Below are 18,929 nucleotides of genomic sequence, written 5' to 3' on the forward strand. Positions count from 1 at the left end.
CGTGGAATGTATCTGAAATGGAACACACACACACACTCACTCCCTGGAAGGATGGACTCTGTTTACCTAATTCCAGAGAATATTAGGTGAGGATTGGGGCCAATGCTTGGAAGTCCCTGATGACACATTGGGTTACTGCCGGAGTTTAAACAGCACCTGTGTGTCAAGCTTCCCATTACTTGTCCAGCTAATACCACCCTACCTGTTAGGGCTTTGGCTTGCAGGGCTCCCATGCACTGTATTCTTGTATAAATTATAACGCGTATCAATCCCTATAGATCAAACAAACTATTATTGGAAATGACTCCTTTGCTAACAGCAGACATGCTGGACAGAGACTGTGGCATCTCCCTGGAGGGAAGCAGTAAATATCAGAAGGTGAGCCCTATGTGACAGTTTCAGTCCCTCCTGAACTGGCCACAGTTGGCTTTGTGGTGTCTTGGGAGAAGCTCACACGCCAGTTTTCCCTGTCGAGAGGTGTTCGGGCCTGGTATCCTGAAGCTGGGTGATAAATTACAAAGAAAATTGCCATTTGAGCCTATGCTTTTTGTAGAAAGCCACTGCTCTTGAAGCTGCTCCTAAAGCCGGAAATATTTTCCGGAAGATTGTATGGGAACAGTTTCGACTGCATATATCCACATAAAGAGGTGGATAGCAACTTAATCTTCCATCTGCCATTGATAAAAGAGATAAGCTTAATGTCCCCTGGAATTCATGTTAAAAGAGTCAGTCATTGCCCTTTTAAGAAACTCTTCCTTCGACCCTATTATTGCTTAAGTTTCATGCACAGCTTAAGGGTTTATTTCTCTCTATTTTTTTAACCAGGCTAAATAATTTGTCATCGATCCAACCTTTTTATAAAGTCCTCCCAGTCCGGCAGCCCCTGCTTTTTTCCTCAGATGTCTTTAGGCCAATTGAGTCCAGACGCTGGAAATCAATACTTTGGGAACCTTGAAGGTCAGAGGCCAATAAGGACTTTGACAAATGCGTCAAATGTCCTTGACTTTTCCAAAGCTCAGCCCAACCAGGGCCTGTTCTGATCCATCACAGATGTGTCCGGCTTGTCATTGAGGCACATTTTGTGCCATTGATCGGCTAAGATGAAATCTTTGCATATCTGATGCTGGAGGTACCACCGCAATGCGAAAGGGCAATAGCTTATAGGCAGCACATGTCAAGCTGGACATGAAACGAAAGGGAAGAAAATACACACAGTCATGAAACACAGCAAAAAAAAAACACTGCACAGCACAGAATACACCGAATGCATAATAGCAAGACAGCATCTCTCTCTCTGGCCAGTTTTCTCAATGGGACCCAGAGCTAATCAGACCCAGAGACACACAGTCAGTCAATGGACAGACAATTCGCTTCCAGTCCAATAATGTATTTGGGATTTTAAAAATCAGTGCCGGTGGTTTAATTTGGTTATAAAACTTCAGTTACCTTTTTTAATATTTAACTCCCCCCCCCCCCCCCCACACACACACACGTAAATATATAATTCTTCCTTAGAACAACACTTTAACAAGGTATTGCTGTTTTTTATTATAAACTGCGATTTATTAGAAATCGGTAATAACAGAAAGGCAAAAATATCACTGATAAATCGGCTTTTGTAAAATATAATTGAATGCTAAAACGTATCGCCCACCCTTCCTACTGCTATATATATATATATGTGTGTGTGTGAGTGTATCTATACATATTGCCCTTTCAACTGCTGCACAACTCTGCCTTACTTTTTATTTGGGGATCTATACATTGCGAAGGGTTGAAAGCCAATTTGTCTAAGAAAGACTTTAAAGCACAGGGAAAAAATTCTAATGCACGATTTCCTCTAAATGTATGTAAATCTGCTCTGTGCTGAATGCAGCATCACTGCTGAATCTCTGTCTGTCCTGTGCATTCAGGCGGCCGTCGTTTTCGAAACCTCCCTTCCCACTGTCTGCACTGTTGTCAATCGCTTTATTTATTTGTTTATTTGTTTGTTTATTTATTTATTTATATATATATATATATACATTTAATTCTTATTTATTTATTGTGGAGCTGTGTCTGAACGTTGTCTCCCCATGTACATCCCTCAACCTGAGATTGTTTCCTCAAACTATTTGAGACACTCTCCTCTTCTCCTCTCACCTACACACACACACACAGACACACACACACAGACACAGACACACACACACAGATACACACACACACAGACACACACACAGACACACACACACACACACACAGATAGACACACACAGATACACACACACAGATACACACACACACACACAGATACACACACACACAGATACACACACACAGATACACACACACACAGATACACACACACACAGATACACACACACAGACACACACACACACACACACAGATACACACACACACAGATACATACACACACAGATACACACACACACAGATACACACACACACAGACACACACACACACACACACACAGATACACACACACACAGATACACACACACACAGATACACACACACACACACACACACACGGACACACACACACACACAGATACACACACACACACACAGATACACACACACACACACACAGATACACACACACACACACACAAATACACACACATACAGATATACACACACACACAGATATACACACACACACAAATACACACACACACAAATACACACACACACAGATATACACACACACACAGACACACACACACACACACACACCTTTGGGTATTTCTTAATATAAATATAGGACCGAGTTAGGACAGATGCTGCTTTGGGCGCACTTATCCCTCTCTCCTGCGACGTTTCCCACCACCTCGTCTACATGGGAAGCAGGAGGAGGGGGGGAGGGGGGGGGGGGGAGGTATCCGAGCCCTTTCGGGAGGCAGACAGTAGCCTTGGGCTATCAGCCCACTGCTGAGAGTTCAGCCCAGCTCTTTACATGCCCAGTTGGGCTCAGCAAGAGACTGTTTATTGAAGAAAGAAAAGCTTACAGCTGAGGCTTAAAAGTCTGCCAGTTTCAAAGTGCTGCTGCTTTTATTTGTGAAATGAGTGGGGATGGGGATGGGGGGGTGGGGAGGGGGGGGGGGAGGGGGGAGGTGGGGAGGGAGGGGGGGAGGGGGGGGGGAGAGGGATCTGCATCTGGGATGAGTCTGAATGACTCCCAACCTGTTCATATCAAGAGTGACACCACTCTGGCTGGGATCAGACGCCCCCCCCCCCACCCCCCACCCCCCCAGGCGGGATGTGATAAACGGTCAGGGCAGCGGGTTAATAGGGGATGATATTTAACTGAGAACACGTCTTTTTTTTTTTTAAAAGTGCAATTTGTAAAGCAGGGGGTTAACGCCGGATTAAAGCAAAATAAAACAATCTGCCCGGGCCAGTCGATAATTCTATAAACTGTTAAGATTTATAGTTTCATAAGTGGAAAAGCTGACATAGTGCAGAGAGAGAGAGAGAGAGAGAGAGAGGGGGGGGGGGGGGGGGGGAGTTCAGATGCAATCCTCGCCTGCACCAGGTTATGTTTAGTTTGATTTTTTTTTTGAAGTGGTGGGGGTGGGGGTGGGGGGGGGGGGGGGGGTGGGTTGGTGTTCAGACCTGTCCACCTCACTAGCTGTCTGGTGGGTTCAGCTTGTCAGCCCCCCACTCACTGCATCAAAGTATTCTTCCAATTGCTCCCACACTGTTGACCAGATTTCTCCTGATCATCACCTCCCACAGCAATCGTCTCTTGTCCACCTCATCGATTGCCCTTTCAATGGTGACTACTTAATGTTAATACTAATATTCGCTCTGCTACTGTACCTCATTTGATTGATTTGATCGCTAGGGATGAAAGTTGGGGGGGGGGGGGGGGGGAAAAAAATACCTGTGTTGAGATTGGTTGATTTCTAATAGTTTTCGTGTTTCATGTTTTTATTTATTTTTAAATTATTAGTTAATAATAATAATAATCCAGTTCATTCACAGCGAACGCTTGCCAGATCATTCCCGCAGGAGGCTTTTATTTTAATATCTATCTTCGAGATCTTGTCGAAGGTGGAAAGGAAATTCTAAGGGGACACATTTGCAAAATCTCATCGGGGCTCTCAACGTGGATAAACCTCCAAAATAAAACGTTGATGTGACGTTAGTGGTGGTCAGGGCGCCCAGTGTGAGAAAAAAAAATCAAATTAATAAATAATGCATCATATTCATCACATACATGCAGGCACGTAAACTGCACAAGCCCCAATATCTAGAAATATGTACATTTTGTGGACCATAAGATCCACTGATGGCTCNTTTTTTAATATAAAAAATCCCCTGTTCCTTTAAAGAATAGCTTCGGCTGTTTATACAGCATTAGCATCTTCTGATCTGGAGAGAAGCTCAGGGTTAGGAACCGTAGTTCTGGAGGTTTTAACAACACATTTTGATTTCCTAGTTCTGTAGCCCTTCACTCCACCCCGAAGCCTCACAGCTGCACAGAGACACGTCGCTCAGCAAATACTAACTGTGTTGGCAATCAATCCGCATGCTGTATGCTTGGAATTGTAAAGTTACATTAAGCTCTGTAATGAGATCCTCATTGAAACATTGAAAAGAAATTAAGCCTTGTTGGGTGATTATCCTGCTAATTAACCCATTTCAACCTGTTCCATTCTATTAAGGCCCACTAGGACACCTCTTTCTTCTTGTAATTTCACGTTTAGCTTTCCACTCGTCTCTTTTGTGACGGTTGACTCCAGATATATTGAGGGGGGGAGGGAGAGGAGAGGAGAGGAGGCAGCAAGGCTCCCCTCTGCCCTGCTGAATGAAGGTTTGCCCAGCTTTCCTACCCCTCGGGCCAAGAGCTTCTGTGCAAGGACAGGCCATTTGTAACCAGTATCCCAAGCCTCTTGCAACAATTAATATTCAACCACAGCGATCTTATTCAGATTCACACAACAGTGAGCTCATTAAGATGATGAAGTGCTTTTGCTGGTGAGTGGATTTTTTTGTGTGTGTATATGTGTGTGTGTGTGTGTGTGTGTACACACTACAGATCTTCTGGACGAGGTATGGTGTTTTATTAACTATTAAAATGGGAAAACAAAAAATAAGTATGTAACTGAGTAGAAGTACTCTCACCAGAGGGCCACATCCAGGAAGCAGACTTTTTTTAAAAAAAATTAAAACAAAGTTTATTTCGGAACACTCCATTTGCAACATCACCACATTAAATCGTACTAATGCATTGTATACAAACTATTAAAAAGTATTTTGAAACATCAAATGTATCCGGTATCTCTAGAAAACAGAATGATAGCGTTGCATTGTATATTAACTGTATGTTTGATGAGAGGTGAGATGAGTAGTGAATTATATCGAAGTGCTTCCAGTTCAGACAAAAATTAAATATGAAATTCAATTTGAAACAATAAATGCAAAGTCCCCAAATCAACTATTATAATAAAGTTAAATGAGTTCTAACTGTTGAAACAGCTGTAGACCCAATCTTTCTGTCGTCCTGGTTATAAAGCACAGTATGCAAAAGTTTAATTTGAAACTGTACAACACTAGATGGATTGACTGCCTGTTTCCCCCTCCCACATCTATAGAGCCTAAACAAATGAAGGGATCTGTATGCAAATAATATATTCCCTTTTTGCCTGTCCTTGCACGTATGGGTTAGATTTATGCACAGATTGTTTCTATTGAATACACAAGTTTGCATACCTTGAACTGCTTATTGAAAACAACTCTTTTTTTCCCCCAAGTTTCCATCATCTATCTGTAACCGAACTCAGCTATTATATGTCATGGTATCAACTGAAAAAAATATACAGAGCTACCATGGTCTCAATTCATTGTATGCATTGTTGTTGAATGTTTACTGTCGTTCAGCAAAATGCAAAATGCCAATCACATTATAGAACGAGGCAATGATTTATTTCAGATTGTTTTAAAATCCAAGTTTTTACCACATTGCTGTCTGCTAGCAAACGAGCATTGATTAAACCCAACTGCCTATGCTTTCGTGAACAGGCGCGGTGCGAATACTGTACCTAAAATTCCACGAGTTTTAGAACGATATTGTTCTAAATAATTTATTCCCATCTCTTTTGCTGTCCCGTTTGACGAAGCGCTTATCCTGAACCAGAGAATAACAAAAAGGGCGATCAAGTACTTAAGTCATTGGATAAAACCAGGAGTCAGTATCAAATAAGGGGCATTAAATATTAATTTGGACGCTGAAATTCGAAGGAAGTAAAAGGATTTGATAATAGCATCAGTGCCGGTTAGATCTGCAAGGAACTGAGTGAGTGAGTGAGTGAGTGAATGAGTGAGTGAGTGAGTGTGCTGCAGGGAAACAGAACCGAGAGAGAGAGAGAGGCACAGCCTGAAGGCACCTGGTCACCTTCTAAGCGATTTCCCCTCACTAATACTCAGCAGTCTACGAGATTCAGGAGAGCCTCCTGTCACCAATGATACTGTTTAAAAATGAGGTTTTATTCTTGGTTTGATGGTCGTACATCAAGAAGCCGAAATTGCAACAAATGTCATCGCCTTTGATCGATACCTTATCACCCCTCCCAACTTCCAGCTATTGATGAGCCAGGGGCGGGGGCTTATCCCATCCCCTCCCTCCCTCCCCCCCTTTCACAGAGGCTATTTGACTTGACTTGGGGGTTGGATTATTGACACGTACATGTGCATTCGGTGCTCCTTAGTGACACTTGGAGCTCGTAAAAAAAGACCTTCGGGAGGTCGCCCTGACAAATAGGGAAAGTGATGTATGGTCACTGGTGACCGCTGGTTCCAATGGCCGGAGAAAGAACACGGTCACTCGTGTAACATAAGTGCTGGAAGGCGCTTGTTATCACCCGCTAAAGAAAATGCGAACCATATCCCCCGGTCGCCAGATTTAAAGGGACTCTGGTTTGAAGAGTTTCACTCCTGTGGCTCGTTTGGGTCCTGGGCAGAGGCAGAAGGCAGTAATCCGTGACATATCAATTCTTTGGCTTCAGCCGAGAACCAGCACCGAGTTGACAAATAGTAGTATTATTTTAAGCAGTTTGCGGCTCTCACAATTCTCACATGGCATTTATGTAGAACTCGCAATCCTGGGTAAGGACTGGAAACAGCTGCTTAAGTATTCAGTTCAATTGCAGCCAGCCAACCTCTTATTACTTTTGTCCCCCACCTCCACCCCACTCTGTACGCGGGCGTCAATGAATCATGTGCACAGTGCATTTTATTTGGTAATAGTAATCCAATTCAGGTATCCAGGGAATCAATGACAGTGTAATTATTATTCTATTTATGTTTTTAGACAGCATCTGGAAAGTCAGTCTGGTTGCCCCAGTCCTATGGTTCTATTCTTCAAACCACAGTGGGAACTCACTCCTTCCAGTCCTCCATACACAGGCGGACCACACACACTAACATCTGACACGAAAGATCCGCTTTCGAGACGAGTGAGTGCGAAACCAGTAAAGGTTCCAATACGACCTAACTATTAATGTGCATTATACTATTTTTCAAAGAAGAAAAAGTCATAGCACTGCAATGCCTTTGGAAACATATTCCCAGTAAAAGGATGCAACGACGTGAAACTATTTATATTAATGATATTATTATATATAAACATTTCTAACCTATAAACCCATGGAATCTAATACGAGGTATTACTTATTGACAGATTGCTCAAGTAAGCCACTATCTCGCAATCCTCACGTCGCCTCAGTTATCATTTTGGAAATGCCTTTTGTGAAACATACAAGCGACGCGTTTTGCCCACCAAATACACCGCCAATTCACTTTACGGTATAGTCTGTGAAGCGACTTGAGACGTCTCGGAGACGTGATGAGATGCTACATCAAATGCAAGGATTATTAAACATGCGGCATAAACAGAATACATCACTCAGTGACCTGAGATGATGTGATCTTCATTCCCATTGATCGCCATAAGCGACTGTTAACTTCATCACTGGTGAAGCACCTGGCCATGCTTTTCATTGACCGTTCATCGCTGCCTGTGATATGTCTCCTCACCTGACATATTCTGCACCATGGTATGACATTCTAAATGTGGCTCTTAACAGATTAAAAAAAAAAGTCCACCTTTGGAGGAAGCCGGATGATGGATTGGGTTAAACATTGTCTTTTTTATTTCTGGGATTTGAGCTGGATTCCATGGAAAGAATGTCCTCGGTGGATTGTAACATAAATGGCAATTCCATTAGCATATCCATCATTGGTAATACTATACTAAATTACAAATATCTCAACTGAATGGCTCAGGTGAAGCCAGCAGACAAATGAGGTTAAATTGATACCTTTAAAACATGCTGTCAAGGTTTTACCAGTCTTTATATTAGAATTCTCCGGGGTTATTTTCCATTTTTTTTAGTCCTCTCCCCCCCCCTCCCCCCCCCATCTCTCCACTCTGGAAGGCTGTGATTCACACTGAGATGTTAAGTAAACAGAACTTGGGAGGTTAACAAGTAAGGGTTGGTGGTGGTGGTTCGGCTATCCTCCTGGAGTTCGCTTGACTACTTTTGTGAGTGGGGAGAAAATGTCCTGGGTACTGTATTTCTTCCCCGCATGGTCCATGTTTTTCCCCTTTTTTATAGTTGTCTCCATCAGGAGACATTTGGAGTAGGTGGGAGTACAATACTCAGGAGTGGACTTGATGGGTCTCTGTGCCCTTTTCTACTCTTCTCTTTTCAGGCATCTATGTATTCCACCAGTCCAACAACAATAACAACTTGCATTTCGTGTACAAGCTCAGACATAAAAACTACACGTCAACACTTTCTACCAGGATCATTACATAGTGATCAGAAGTAGGAATCCTAGTTGGTTTCCCTCCCCATTCCAGGCTAGGATGGGATAATTGTGCCATCCAGGATGCCATCCTTAAACTGAGTTCACCTTACACATCAGTGATTATACCGAGTCTTTCCGAGGTCAATACCACACAGCTTTAGTTTTAAGCATAAATCTCTAACTTTAATTTTGTGGTAAGCAACAGGCACTTGAGCAGTTCAACCATTCTACTTGCTCATGGTAATCCATCTGCTGCAGAACTAAAGCTGTTGTTTCATACTGAGAGGAGTGAAGATGAGAATCTTAACCCAGTTCTGAAACGAGCAAAAGAAAAACACGATTTTTTTCACGCATAACATTCAATACTCATACCTCTCTTCCATCTATATCAGAATATTAGAACTATATGATAATAATCCTTGCTTTTGATATAGCGCCTTATCAACGCGTCTCAAAGCGCTTCACATGGTTTTACTGTGATATGTAAATATTGTGTATGTATAGCCGAAGGTTGTCAGCCTGCCCCCAAACAGTCTGACTTTTACATTTTAGCTGCTACATATCTTGTACTTGTAACACTGGGGAACAGTCTCCTGATAACCCAAGTTCTAATTAAAATGAAAAAATCCAGAAAGTAGCAAAAATAATCTGAGCATTTTCCCCAACTGTGAGAATCCAACTAACCCAACCTAATCCTCCATAAAACAACTGGACAACGTATCCTTCCATCACACGATGGTACAGTATCTCCCTTCTCTGCTGCACAGTACAGATGGTACCCTCGTCATATCCGTATGTGAAACGGCGGAGGAGGAATGTTAGGGTTAGGCTATACAAATGTAACCTTGTTGTTGTTGTTGTTGTTTTAAAACCTTGTTCGAGATGCAGTCTCAATGCATTGACCAAACCAAGTAAGTTGTTGATATGTTCTATCAACCTATTTTCAATTGAAATAGTTGCGTCAGATAGATGAGGGAATCGACATCCCCTTCTCGAGAGCAGTATAAGTATAAGTTCTGAGGCTGTGAAGAGCTCAGGGTTAGTTTGCAATGCCAGTGTTGAGATTGACCAAGTCAAAAAAGGTCAGGCCCCAACAAGGGCTTCAATAGTTTGTTTAAACCATATTATTATGCAATTAATATGAGTATGGTTTAACCATATGGTACAACAATGTCGTGCCTTTAGGCAAACTCTATGAGTAACTGAAAAAGTGAAGTAACTTTTAAAATGTATGTAACATGCGTGTTTCTTTTTAAATATCCTCCATTGTACTCCCAGCCTTGTGTACATGCATTCAAAAATACATTAAAATGATACGATGAAAGATCACGGTTGTTTTATTTGTCTACCTTATGTCCTTGTTGGTGTTCCCTATGTTTCTATTCCTGTTAAATAAAATACGAAGTTAGTCGCCACGGGGGGAGGGGGGGGGACTGAAATGTAATTTTGCGACGTTTAAATGATGTCCTGCGAGGTGTCCCAGGACACAAGGTAGTTAACGTTAAAGCAATTCTAATGTAAAGCACCGAAATGCTTCTCTGATAATGTTGAGCTCTGCTGGGAATTGACATTCCCCGGAGTATTAAAGATGACACCTGCGAGATTTGTCTTTTCTCAAGAACATTACACCGAATACACTGAATCGTTGTGGTATGTGAACAGTAGAAAGGTGATATATTTTGCTACGCTATATGTACTACATTAGTCGTGGGTTGCAAAACCCGAGAGAACCATTAAGATTTGAATAGAGTTACAAGTACAGTACTACAGTAAAGCAAATTACAATACCCTCAAAAGAAAAGACTACAAGTTTCTACTTAACTCAGATTTGTTCCCATTTTTACTGTCGCTTGTTATTGTTTGCCTTTGTAATATTTAGCAGTTGACCATAACGTACTTGACGACAGATAATTTTACTCAAAGTATTGCATTATTTTTTCATGGTGTTAACTTTGTCTCTCTTTCCCCCCCACATCCCCCCCCCCCCCCCCCCCCCCCAAAAAAAAAAACCCTAAATGATTTGTAGCGTTATCTGGAGCAGCTCAAGTAAATAGTATTAGTAACATATTTAAAAAAAACTCAATAATGCAAGTATTAGAAAGTGATCAGAAATATTAATATATTGAACGTTATTTCCAATTCCTCTTCACGATGTATCCCAATACTGTTCCAATCTTAAATGGATCTTAATTATTTTAATTATGTCCCCCGCATGAATAATTCCCACACTATTTACTTGAGCTGCTGCAGATAACGTGACACGTTCACTCTCGCATTTGTCGCTTTGATTAATAACACTCGCAGACAACGTGCAGTAAAAGTTATTATGGCGTATTTATTTACACACATATTTATCTTTTATAGTAGGCATTGTGGTTGTCAAAGAATCCAGAAACAAGTTCTTCCAAATAACCTGTTCCATGTGACGTTTCTGACTGTCTAAACGCGAGCGTGCGTTTGTATGTCTGTCTGAAGGTATGTGTGTAAAAGAAATATTATCTGAATATATTATCTTATGTTCAGCGTGTATGTTATATATGTGAGCGTGTGCATAATATATGTATGTAATACATATATATGTAGTATATGCATGTGTCACCGAGGGTAAATCCATATCTGTGTCTGATTATGTACCCATTCACGACCACAATTGATAAATAGCGATCACTTCTAATATCTAATCAACAACTTGTATTTCTTTAGCAATGGGGTAACTTTATCAACCGACCCCTTCCCTCTCTCTGTCTAAGAATAGGACACAGAATAGGAATCTGCACCGGGATTACATTTTTAGCATTTTCCAATTCAGAAAATTCAGAATTTTGTTTCGGATCACTGATGAATGCATTGCTGTAATGGCAAAAAAAAAAAAGCGGAATCTAATTTCTCTTTCGCTTAAAGTTGATGTGGAGTTTTGATGGTTTACACTTATTTCTGTTGGTTTTGGAAAACTCTACCTGGACATAAATAGATAGATAGAAGCGTCAGCCAATCTTGGAGGATTCTTATTTAACCACTATCGTTTGTGATGGAGTCTGAAAAAAAACAGTCACGATTAGGAGTTAAGACAGTAATATTTATCGAGATGGCAAGTTTATAACATGTAAGGGGGGGTGGGGGGGGGGGGGGGGCTACCGGCATCAAGTACAAAGTGCATACAGCAGTTTGGGATGAAAAGAGATGGGGAAAAAAAAGAAATAGAAAGGCGGCGAAGTTTAATGATGAATTTGCAAGGTTAGAAATTCATCAATTCTGAAAGGACTTGGATGTCAACGAGGCATCTCTGTAAAAAAAAAAGGGGGGGGGGCATATCGAGCAGATGGGAGGCTGAGGCAAACTGTGAGCCTTTCTAGTAAACAGAAGCTTCCGAACCTCTTTGTGCTGCTGTTCAATTGATTACAGTCAGGTTTTGGAACTGCTATCACTCTGGGTTAGAGCTCTCTGCTCCTTGGAGATTGAATGTGCTTGAACAAACCGGTTTCCCCACCACACAAGGCTTCCTTGAGTCATATTTATAAAGAAACGTAAAGGATAAACACCCGACGACTGCCGATCTGTACAGTATTAAGTTTCAAGTTGTTTAAAAAGTAACGTTCAAAAGTTTTCCGTGTTTAATGCCGATAATAAAGATGCAGCACAACTGGAATCGTGGAACATAAATATTATTGTTTCAAAAAAAATCCAAATAAAATAAACATTCAGTGACTAGAAGGTGATAGAAATAATGTAGTAGGACTTTACAAGCACCTCAATAATAACAATGTCTGGGCTGCTTTAAGAGTCTGGGATCATTGGTATTCTGCTAACTCTTTTTACCACTTATTGTTGCTTTCTTTCTTTCTTTCTTTCTTTAGTTATTCCTCCAGAGATTCCTTTAGATCAGGTGTATTGTAAACTACTACCGGACATGCACAAGTGGTTTATATGAGATTCATTTTGCATAATACTGTAACAGTTGACAATACAAATGTTCAACTGTGTGCGAATAGGTGTAACTGTGTGTATGGCTCTGTGTGCGCGCACATACTGTTTATATGATCAATTATTAGTTGTATGATGTGTTTGTTGTAGTTTGTGTGTGTGTGTGGAGGGGAGTGGGGGGGGGTGGGGGGGGGGGGGTACATGCGATGGGAAATTCCATTAGAGGGAATACTGTATATGTTTAGTATTTTACTTACGTTGCTTCTGCTTTCTGGCTAATCGTTTTATAAAACACTCTTTTTTTTAAAAAAAAGTAAGCATGGAACATTCAGCTGTGTGATTTTCTGGCGCAACTGCCGAGATATCTGGACAGAGTGGACGCGGAGACAGCAGCTGGAAGCAGGAATGGTCGATACAGATATACACGAGTAATAAGTATAACTCTGCATATCCCACGCTGGTGTGCCAATGGGTAGACAGAATGCATATGTGCATTCCTGTACAATAATCAAAATACAAACAGTACACACACGGTACGCACATACAATATGCATAAAGTATAAACTGCATACACACAGCTACAGTACTGGCGTGCATACATGTATGCAGCACTTAATGTATGTGGTTCCTGTACATACATATGCGGAGCATGTACATATACAGGGTATAGAGTTACAGTACAAAATAGGTAGAGTGATAGGTACCTAAGCCTGTGTCCGTAAACGTGTTAGAGTTAAGCATTATAAAAGGCACAAACATCACATAGGTGGAATTGTGCGCGTTTCTATCTATCAATATGCAACTCTCTACTCGAAACCAGAATGAAAAGATCCAATTACTATTTATGGTATTATTTGCTTTTATTCTCAGCCGTAAGTAACCCCATTCATTTAAGATAATTGATTTTTCCTGGCGTTTCTTGGGAATAATGTGTTACAGTTTTTAAGACGCTTTAAAAATGATCAAAAGGGTTTAAGGCCGGTGGGTTTCACTCAGCGCTGAGTTGGGGGGGGGGGGGGGGAGAGAGACAGGGGTGGGGGGTAAAGAGGGGCTTTTTTTTCTCTCTCTCTCTGAAGCCGACGTTTAAACTTCTTTGCAGCGCACTGCTGACAAGTTGATATTTCCCTATTGCAAGAGTTCCAAAAAGCTGGATTCAAACCCCAGTGAAAGAATGAGGTTTGCATTTATTTTTTTTAATTTTTTTTTCCTTCTGCTTCTTTTTTGGGGGTCTTTTTAAGGCTGTCAGAGTGCGTTAGTCTCTTAGAAAATTAGTCGTTTGGATCATCTTCTTACCAAAACAAAATCTGAGCTTTTTAAAGCAATACCGGATTATAGCAAGAGGCTTTGTTTTGCTAAATCGAAGGATTAGAGAAGATTTGCCACCATAACGTTGTGGTTTTATCGTCCTTTTATCCCTTCGTGTTGGTAAAGCTGTGTTGCTTCAGGATTAGGGTTTTACAAAGACCTTCCTTGTGCTGCTTTGAGGCAGATAGGTGCAAATCCACGGATATGGGAGGCTTGCCTAGGTTGCTCTTGACCACAAATCCGCATGTAAATTCTCCTGCCGCCAGATTCAATAGCTGGCAATATGGATTCACCCCCCCCCCCCCCACCCCCCCTCTCTCTCTCTTCTTCCACAGTTAAGTTGCTTTTTTATATTATTTTTTTTTTAAAAAAAGCTATAGGATGACACCCCCCCCCCTTTCTTAAACCATTCGGATCTTCAGGGATTTTTTTCTTTTTCTTTTTTCTTTTTGCAATTGAGTCTTAAAAAAAAACGTTAAAGAGAGCAACTCGCTAATACAGTATCAAAGAGCCCAGTCTTTATTTCCATCCACAGACCGCCCCCCCCCCCCCCCCCCCCACCCATTCTATTTTGAGGCAATGTTTCTCACAGTGGGTATAGAGGAAGCTTTCAAGCACATTATGTAACTGACAGACTCAGTTCGAGAAACACAAGACTGTACCCTATTGACACGCACGTTACAATAATATTCAGACTGTCACTGTAAGCACATTTAATATTCTGCTCTCATCTGACATTTAACGATATTATGTCGAGTGAAATAAAGTCACCAATTCAACGGAGCATAGTCCATGTATTCAGATGCCAAACCAGCGGTAAAGCATTTCGTTCTCAATTACAATTTTCCAAATGTTCCAGAAAGTTAAATATATATATGAGCGGACAAGTTACTGAGAGGGAGATTTAACTTCCCAACTTCCATCTAAATTATTTGCTTTACATTCCCCCCCAAATCCTCAGCGATACCATAGATATTGTCAGCAGCGATTTCCAGTTTCCTGCAACAGCATAGTATGGGCTGGTGAGAGCCGCTTCCTTTACTCCAATGCAGATTAAATACCTTATTTGAATTCTGACGAGAGTTCAAAGTAATTCAAAATACTTTCCGCACAAGACAAATGGCCTGCTCTCCAGATAGAAGACAGAAACGCATAAAATCCATACATACGCACACATACACACGCAAAAGCACATTAAATATAGGCATACATACACACGCACATACAGACGCAGACACACATCAATACACAGACACACATCAATATACAGGCACATATACACACAGCAATAGACAGCCAGACAGATGCACGCACATACACACATGCAAAACACACCATCCAGATATATGTACACACACACACAAGCACAACCAATGTACAGATACACATCCGCACCTACACACACACACACACACACACACACATGTAGACATACGCACATACACACAAACCTTATATAGACATGCACTCATATACAAACAAGAATACACCGCAACACGAAAACAAAAACAAAATCACACAGAATAAGTGCACACACATAAACATCGACCGAATCGAGTATGCATACATTATACATAGCTTGAGGAACAGTTGGACATACAAACGCGTGCGCGCACACAGACACACACGCACACGGATACACAATAACACGTACACAGATGGATATACCCAGATCTGCACCTATTCACCCATATGTACACACACTTATGCACAGTCAAGCGGACACCAGCTCTCATTGACACACATTTACACACACACACACACACACATAACCAGAATGTTGAATACCCCAGAAGTTCGACAGAATATACTACTACTGCAAGTGTTGGGGAGGGGGAGAACCGTCTAATAATTAGTCTGGTCCGAAAACAGCATCCAGTAAAGTTAGTGACGTTGAACAACAAACAGTCACAGCCTCAGCGCCAGAGGTTCCCATTTCAAGTGATGTGTCCGGTGATGGGTGCACTTCAGTATATTACAGGAGTTTTAATTCAGAGAATTGCTGTTGATTAGTGACATCCTTTCCAACGTTGCGCAGTGCTGTCTGTGTTCACAGTAAATTTAAACCCGAAGAAAGGTACGAGTGGAATTCCACACCATGGTGTGAGATTATTTCCTCTCTTCCACCTGTTCGTATGTTCCGAACAGCATTTGAATGTTTAATTTAAAGTGGCCAAATATCTTGGTTCTTTGTCAATTGACTCTGAACTAAACGGAGGAAAGAAAGGGTTGTTGTTGCACTTTTACTCATTTTACAACATAGCTGTGCACACCTCTGTGTACACAACGAACTTTTTTTCTCTCCAGAAAATCTTTGGGTCTTTTGAAAAGGGTTAAGCAGAGGATTTGGAAATCCCTAAGTCGATTCAACATGCATATCTTCAGTTCTGAGTCTAGCCAGTATTAAAGCCCTAATAGCGGCTCTTTACAAGTGGAGAATTTATGCTGTGTTTGAGTGATGGGAGTAGAGAGTGAGTTGGAGGGGTGGGGGGAGGTGTGGGGGTGGGGGGTGGGGGGGGGGAGAGAGCAAATGCATTGAAAACTTCACTCGCTTCTCTTCGGCGCCGGCCGACATGAATATCTAACAGTACTTCTGCGTAATATTTTAATTGTCTTAATCCCTGTGGAAATACCCTTGTCATTGGATTTGTTTGCATTTTTTTTTTTAAAAAATCTTCTTTTCTGTACAAAACGAGTAGCTGTGCCCCAGCATTGTCTTTAGCAAGGAGTGAGAAGAAGAAGAAGAAGAAGAAGAAAAAAAAATTAACAAGCTTTTAGTCGGGTAAAGTAAATCGTTCTCTCCAAATGTGGTTAGATGTTCAGGTTGTCAGAAATCGTCTGTTTAAGAGCAGGTTCCACCACAAGCGAAAGGGAACTGCGAGACAACATAACCAGCAGCAGTGAAATGGGTCTTTGCATATGTATGTACAGCAGTGTTTCTTTCATTGCCTAAACTTCAGGGATTTGGATATCGGTTCGGCCTTTGCTAACGATGTAGTTCATGTCTTTGGGTCCCGTCTGAGTCCCGTCCCGTTATGTGGTGTTTAAAGAGACTCTGGTGCTACTGAAAAAGAGAAGGGAGTTTCTCCCGGTGTCTTGGCCAGCGACCCCCCAGATCAAAACATGCCATCATTCACATCGTACTTGTTTCATCATTTCGTCCACAAAAATACACCGTCAAAAAGCACTTTACACAGTATCACGGGAAGCGCTTTGAGACGTCTCCACGACGTGGTAACGCGCTTTACATCAAATGGAAGTGCAGCACTACTATCATATTATTTGTTGGTGGGTCCTTGCTTTGCGCAAATTGGCTTCCACTTTGCCGATAAATACAGTCACTACACTTTACAGAAAACGTAATAAGGTACGTTGAGATGTTTGGACTAGACCAGGCGCTATATCAAATCCAAGGATTATTATAATAGGATTACTATTAAACTGTACACTTCAAGTTACTTAGCCTTTTAATGGTTTCTCTTACGGTTAAGTAGACTTTCATAAATTGCCTTCCCAGTCCCCTAACTTGTGTTAATATCTACCAAGTACTGGAACATAACTAAAGAATATAGTACTCCTCAAATTATTTTTTTTCTGTACTATTTTGTGATTGGAATAATATATTGTCCGACTTTCAAACTTTGAAGGATGAATTGAAGACGTTGTATTGATAATTATACTCTCTCTCTCTCCTCTCTCTCTCTATGGCTGCATCGCGGATCCCAAATAGTTTTTTTTTAAAAAAAAGAAAACTCAATTGAGAAACCGGTTCGTTCATTTTTAAGATTCCGAAGCCATGATACTGTATATATGAGGCTATTTGAGTCAAGATGGCCCACATATGTGAGTACAGTGTGATTGATGTCGTACAGTTCAATTGAAACTAATTAAAACGATGGCATTGTTCGCATTGTGTGTGAAACACTTGTATTCAACGCTGGAGATGGACGGAAAAGACCAATAAAAGTTGCACATAATCAGATTTGCACAGATCAAAAACCGACTATACTGTCATTGCAATTTGAGTCTGTCAGGATATTGCCAGGAGCCAGTTCATATCAGGTTTGTATTGCTACTGCTTGGGCCGTTTATGTGTGCAGTATATGTATACACCTACATCTATAAGTATACCGATAAATATATCCATTGCTACCATTTGGTCGATGAAGGTGTTTGAAAGTGTATTAATATGAGCAAAGCTAAAAGTTCACCGGAGAAAACGCCTCAAAGGCGTAAAGAATGAGCAGATTACAAACCGGAGCAGGGGAATACTGCATTGATTTTTTTTTGTTTCCAAGTCTCCAAACCGCAAATCTTAAGTGAGACTTTTTTTTAATAAAAAAAAATAGGGTTTACTTATTCTTATTGGTATTCGGGTGGGTTACAATTACAAAAAGCGGGATATCTGTGTGCATATTTGTATTCCCGGTAAATGGGTGGGACAGTTTTATTTTATTTCTCACCTGCGATGTCCCCAATATTCCCCATATCGCCTTCTCGATTCGAGTTTCAGAAGTTGCTCCATTCTTATTCGGCTTTTCTTGAGACGGGGTTTTAAAATATGAAATTATTTTACTTTTAAGCTATCAGGGCTGCAGAAATAGAACAACTAATGAGTGAGCCAGTTAAATAAAGAATATAGCCCTTTATTATATCGAAACGTGTCAAAGCACTTCACAGGTAGTTGCTTTCAAGTGTAATGACTGCTGGGGGGGGGGGGGGGGGGTTTGTAGGAAAATAGATGCACACTTCACTGTGATGATATGCAGAGTTAAGGAAAGACTTTCGTTTAGATACACAAAATAAAATCGAGAACAAATGCAAACACCGAGAGGGTTTGGCATAGGGCACGGTTGTTTCAGAGAACGATTAATGAAC

Source organism: Callorhinchus milii, unplaced genomic scaffold, assembly GCF_018977255.1.
Source record: "Callorhinchus milii isolate IMCB2004 unplaced genomic scaffold, IMCB_Cmil_1.0 Scaffold5, whole genome shotgun sequence".
NCBI lineage: Eukaryota > Metazoa > Chordata > Chondrichthyes > Chimaeriformes > Callorhinchidae > Callorhinchus > Callorhinchus milii.